Source organism: Cupressus sempervirens, chromosome 5, assembly GCF_028749045.1.
Source record: "Cupressus sempervirens isolate cs-2001-9-10 chromosome 5, ASM2874904v1, whole genome shotgun sequence".
NCBI lineage: Eukaryota > Viridiplantae > Streptophyta > Pinopsida > Cupressales > Cupressaceae > Cupressus > Cupressus sempervirens.
The window spans coordinates 579,530,763-579,537,652 of record NC_143122.1 but is presented as its reverse complement, the minus strand read 5'-3'; the positions used below and the strand labels follow the sequence as shown (position 1 = coordinate 579,537,652).

At 32.6% G+C, this 6,890-nt stretch overlaps 1 pseudogene; it reads left to right on the top strand.

Annotated features, from left to right (window-relative positions):
* The first annotated feature begins 411 nt into the window (after positions 1-411).
* LOC149557263 (sulfate transporter 3.1-like) lies at positions 412-4,298 on the top strand (annotated as a pseudogene).
* Positions 4,299-6,890: the final 2,592 nt, after the last annotated feature.

Here is a 6,890-nt window from a genome sequence, read left to right as displayed (position 1 = left end):
TTGATCCATCTTGTTCTCAAGAAAAGTTGTTTCTTAGCCGTGATCTTGATTGAAAAAAATGATAGGGCTCTTAAATTTTGCTCATAGCTTTGAATCTATGTTCCTTTCACCTCCATCGCTACTCACTTACATGGTACTTTCTGTTTGTATTGTGCTTTAGCAGTCCTTCACGACTTCTTGTTGATTACTCCCTTATAGTGGTTTTACCTTTGATAGTCTTCCCAATGAACCACTTTAAGACTGCATATGGTTATTAAGAACAATGCTGCCATCTTTTCTAGTCATTTAAGAGGAGCAACTCATGTCTAAGGAATCTATTATAGGGAATTGATCTTTTGATGCAACAACCACCCTAATTTTTGTGACAATACTAATATGCATTTCTAGTTAAATACTGACAACATAGTTTTGATGTGTTGGGCCACATCTAATGTTTTTGTCTGGCTTGAGCAGGTTGGTCATTTGAAAAGTGGGTTAAATCTAGTGACTATCAATGATTTTGTCTTTGATAGAAAATATTTGAAGACTGTAGTAACAACAAGATTGATAAGTGGGCTTGTCACACTTAGCATAACTATTACTCCTCTCTTATTACATTTACATACAATTGATTATTCATTTAGGATGATTTGGGTGACATAAAAAATATGAAGGAATAGCAATTGGTAGATGTTTTGGGCTCATTAAGAACTACCATATTGATGGCAATAAGGAGATGATTGCCATTGGCATGATGAACATTATAGGTCCATTTTTCTCTTGCTACCTCACAATGGGTAAGTCTTTGGGCTTCTTATTTGTTTGGACTCCTAAAGCTTTAGGTTTTGAACTTAGTATGGCACTAAAGTTTTTGTGTTTTTAGTACTGAATAGCCTTGGTTTACTATACATGAGGTTTGTCCAGGTGTCTTTTCAAGGTCAAATGTAAACTTCAATGCTGGCTACAAGACAATAGTATCAAACATTGTGATGACCATTGGAGTGATGTTAACTCTCCTCTTCTTAACTCCACTCTTTCACTACACTCCCCTTGTAGTCCTTTCTTCCATTATAATTTCAGCCATGCTTGACTTAATTGATATCCTTGGAGCTTATCATCTCTGGCAGGTGGGAAAAACTAATTTCTTACTTCGCATGGGAGCTTTTTTTGGAGTGGTCTTTAGAGATATTGAGATAGGTCTTATCACAATGATATGTTGATAATTCTTATTAAAACATTGCCAGGGTCCCATGAAAAAATAAGTATACATTACATTTGTTTTGATAGTATTAGTTTTGAATTTAGTACCTCTTAAAATAAACTAGTCAAATAATTAATGAAGTGCTTGCTTTACTCAAAAAAGTTTACATCCTTTCATTGCAGGTGGTCATTTCTATACTGAGATTGATAATGATTGTTTCAAGGCCTCGTACTATAGCTCTTGGAAATATCCTAAACACCACAATATACAGAGATATTGAGTAGTATACGGATGCCATAAGAGTTCCAAGAATTATCATTCTACACATAGATTCTCCAATATATTTTGCCAACTCAAACTACTTAAGAGAAAGGTTGGTTATCTATTTATCAATCAAACATCATAAATAACATCTTCAAGAATCAATTCATTTTAAGTAATTTTTGAATCATTCATAGTAATGATTTACACCCATAAGTTTCCAATAAAACGTAGTACATGATCTTACACATTTCATCTTCATAAAGTATATTTATAGAAAAAAATGGCCATACCACACATATTTACATGCCATGATCTGCCATTGAACACAGGCTAATGAGATGGATACATGATGAAAAGGATCTACGAGTTAAAGAAGATATTTTATAGTATGTTATTATGGATATTTCCTATAAGTTGTGAAATCCACCCATTTCTTCTACTTGCATAAATCTCATTATTTGTTATCACTCCATGAAAGAGGCTGCCTTCAAATGAATCAATTCTCAAATTTGATATTTAGTGTCACGTGGGTTAGATTTAATTGAATTGTTTAAGTAGTTCATATGAAATTATATTAACTTTTTAAGCTTCATCTACCATTTTATGTGATTCTAAATGATCTACTTGCACAAATCAAAACATGTTTAAATAGTTCATATGAAAATATGTTAACTTTTTCAACACAATCTACCTTTTGATGGGGATTTCAGACAATCTAATAAACTCTACATACTCTGAATTCTGGCACATTGAGTTTAAACTATTTTCATTCTTGAAGTTATGGCCAACATTGACACCGATGAAATTAGAATGTTACAAGAGCTTAAGAGGGTCCTTGATAACAAGCATCTCCAGGTGATAGATCATATTTATTTTTAACTTCAATTTATTTATCAATGCTACAAGATTCATGGAATTACATAAGAAACATACAATTGATTTTAAAGTTGGTAAATAAGTTTTTTCAAAAGAGACAATGTTTTCATAGGAGAAGTATGTCCTTACATAAGACAATATTCTACTTAGTTGAGCTTATATGAGTTTCAGCTAGCAATGGCCAATCCTAGTGTGAATTTGATGGAAAAACTAAATAAGGCGAAGTTTACAAAGTTTCTGGGCCAAAACTGGTTGTTTGTCATTGTTTCTGATGGTGTGACAATCTATAATTTGCTCCTAAATGCTCCTAAATAAGAAATGCATGGTGGCAAAGATGAACTAAATGTTCTTAATACAACAATAGCTTGAGTGGTAAAACTTGATTCAAACTCAAAGGAAGATAATCTTTGAGACTTTTTAGTTATTCTTTATCTATTTGAAGACAAGGAAAGAAAATAGTTGAGATAAAAAGGAACTCCAAAGCATTACATTCAATTTTCATGGACCTTACTAGAAGATTAGATAAATTGTATTGCCACTGTCATACAAAAGTACCTTACTAGTCTAAATGTTAAAGAAGGAATGTTCATAACTTCAAAGAGGGTGAAGTCTTCTTTGGTTTCATAATGTAAACTATTGAGAATCAAATGGAAGGACTCATATTTTTCTTCTAACTCCATGTAGCAAATTGGTCTTATTTCTTCAAAATTGATGCCAATTTAGGTAATCAAAGTGAGTAATTCCGTTTGTTGTATGCCCATGTGTATTGGAGAGGTTGAGTGTGTATCTTCCACAACTAATAAGTAACAAAAGTTTCAAAAGTTTCAATGTTGTAATTATACTATTTAACTAAAGAAGGAGGTGATATTTTCTCCATTCCCCAACTTGACCAGTCAACCCAATGTCGTAGAAACTTGATGGTCTTAGTGGCTTTTGCCAGCTTGTCACCTAAATCCTTAATGAAGTTCTCTATATTCACCATCTTTTTAATCAATACCTTTAATGTTTCCTTGATGCCCCCATATTGTCTCCAAGAATGCTAACCATCTAAACTCAAACTTGATGAATGGAAAATAATTTTACAAGACTAACACTGCATGTTTTCATTAGTAATTAGATCCCCTCTCATTGATACCAATGTCAGATAAAAGGTCTACCACCTTGTTATCTTCATGTAGCAATGGGAAATAATTTACTTGGGAAAGTTGTCTTAAATATCCCAAGCTTTTCTCATAATGTTATTGAGCCTCTAGCTTGTTGATTGCCTTTTGTGCATACAAAGGATGATAATAATTAGTATCTTTCGATATAAATCTTTTGAATGATACATGATTTAGCCAAAAGGAGAACATGGAGAAGAGTATTTGTCTCTCTTTTATGGTTTGTTCCAGGTGGGAGTTTCTTGGAAGTCACCTTTATTATTTTACTATGGTCGTCACTGATAACACTACCAACACTCAAATGTCATGAATTGCCTCTTGTAGTTCCATTCAAAGTTTAGTGTGAATTCCCCTTTGGAGTCTGGAGTCCATTTAATTTGTGCTCTATTGATGGAGGAGAGGAAGTTGAGGGAAGAGGCAAGTGGTTTAACCCAAAGATCTCATCAACTAGAAAAGTGACATCAAATTATGTGTAGATTTTGAAAATGCAACAACAAACACAGGATAAGCTCAAAGAGTTATAGAAAACATAGCGCTGGTAAAACAAAATAAAAAAAAATATATAATTCAAATTCTCCAGGACTGATTACATTTTAGTATTTTAGAGACTCATAATATTTTCAATAGCACAATAATGCATTGCATTATAAAGGTTGCAAGCTTGTAAACAAATCGTTCTTTCCTACTAAATGAATGATTATCAAATATTACTCTGGTTGATAACATTCCATGCATTCAACATGATTTTTTTGGAAAGTTGTTGTAACTGGCAGATCCAAAAAAAAACTAATGAAAACTACCTCTCAACTAATTGTTAAAACATCACATGACAACAAATATTAAAAGGCATTTGTATGTCCGTGTACATGGCTTCCTCTGATTGGTAGAATGGGAGAAGGATCAGATCAACATTAGTTATGTACATAGTCATCCTTGATTCTGAGACACACTTTGATTTTGAAGTTTCTTGAACTAGACTTTTGCAACTTGATGTAGTACAAGATAACTCAATGTGGTGTAATCCAAATCTTTTCAATTCATTGTGCAACATTTCTAGTCAACTCACTATGCAACACTTTTTGAAGATGTCAAGTGCTCATTTACTCATTTTTCTTCTTCATGAGAGATCACTAGGTTTTCCTTCTTAGATTAACATAGAGAAAATTCATGACATTTTGACTTGCCAATCATAAGAATCAGTCATCAATTGCTTGACTCAAACATTCAAGCCTTGACTCACCCCTATTTTACTTTACCTGCAAGCATTATATCATATTAATGAATGTTAGTATTCTATATTAATGAATTTTATATCATATTAATGAATGTTATGTGATTTTATTGATCGAATGTTAAAGTTCATAAATGGATGAATGAATGAATGAAGTATGTAATTAGATGATAATGGGTAATTTAGATTGATGTTAGGGGGAGGGATGAGGCCAGATGAGCTTCCAACTTCACATGGTTGGCCTTGTTAAGTAGAGAATATTATAGTATTCTCGAAACCAAGTGAAGTTCAAACTAACATACCAAGGAATCGCAAAACCCAAATCCATCTACCTCTCATCTTCTCATGCTAATAAGTCATATTTTCTACTGCTTTTTTGCATTTTCAATATTATATTATTCACAATCTTGATAATAGAAACCTCTATCTTGTCGGTAAGTTGTTCCTATCCTATCCTTTTATTTTTTAAAATGTATCTATTTCTCTCCTACCATAACTCCCATATGACAATAGATGGTGTTGTAGTCCACAAGCCACCATACAAACAGTCCTTATTTCGAATAGATGTTTGTCTTTGGTCTTAGCTATTTTGTAATTAGGTAATTATAGCCCTCCTTCATGTTCTAGTTTATAGAAGTCATTTGATAGTTGCTCTGAACAACCTCAACCCCATAAGAAATTTGTAAACCATAGTGGATGAGGACTACTAGAGCAACCTTCATTACTACATCCAAACTAAGGTAACCCATTTTTGTATACCATGGAAAGACTTGTAAACTTATCTCCATATTCCAACTTTATTAAACTAATTTATCCTCTATCTCTTTTGGTGCTTAGAATTGGTATTGCTATTTAAAGATGGTAGTAGAGAAAGCAACATGTGAGTATGCGATGTTTAAGGGTAGCCTTCATTTGATAACATTGCTGGGGTATGTTTAGTTTTATTTGTTACTTTTGTATCTAATTTTAAATACCTTTCTAGGTTTGCATATATGTTTATAGAATTTAATAGAATGGTCTTACTCAAACATAATTCATGTTCATTTTCTATGGTTTCTGATTTCATAGTGCCCTTATAATTGCATTCAATGTGATAGATGTTGTAATAATAGGTGGGGATGTACTTTCTATAGCATGATCTTAGATTCTAGATCATGAAATCTTATCTTTATTGATGCTTAATTTACCCTCTTGCTTAGAATGAGCAGTCAACTATCAAAAGATGCTACTATTAGATGGTTGTGGAGACCATTAGTTCAAAGTTTTTATATGTTTTTGGTTCAAAGTTTTATAGTCAACAATGATGCAAGTGGCATATTAAGGAAAGTAGATTACACAATTCCTATATTTTACATAGTGTAGCTGATTATGAATTTATATATGGAGCAAATGTCTTAAAAACTTGCTCATAAACTGGTCTCTTGTTATCTCTAGCTTGATCCAAAACACAAAGGAGAAATATTAGTACTCTTCAAATTAAGCCAATAAGAGATAAACCACAAGCCATTCCTCAACTAAACTCTAGATATCTTACATGTTCAATAACTTGATTGGGTTGCATCCATTTCCATTCAGAAAACTCAACTACTTCTATCCCATCACCTGCTAGATTGATCTCATTTTCATTGCCAACAAATTTCAGGAGGAACCTATAGAATGCTCTTTAGAGGAATCAAAAGCTATTTGAAATAACTTAAAGCATAACAAATTCAACAAACTAAGGGTTATAAAGGATGTTTGCTATGAATCATGTGACTTTGCATACTTTTAGTGCTAACTTCAACAAACGAGGCTTGCAAATCAGCTTATCTCTTGTAAGAGATGCTACATTTAGAAGAAAACATCCCTAGCACTAGATCATGTGAGTATGAAACACTACAAAAATTTCTGAACATTTGAGTCCAAAGCTTCCAACCATATCATCCAATGAAAATTATCCAAAACTTAAAACTCCTCTGAGAAATGGAGTTTGTATCTAACATAAGCCCAAGATCATAAGAAAATAATGTATGATTATACCTAGGTTTCTATCCAAGTGCAAATATATTAATAATGTTTGAACATTTCAGGAGCATTTCCCTATAGAACAAAAAGCTCAATTGAAACATTATCCAAGACACCACATTATAGCCAATGGATCATGACATGCCTCAAAATTTCAAAATCATAGCAGTGCGTT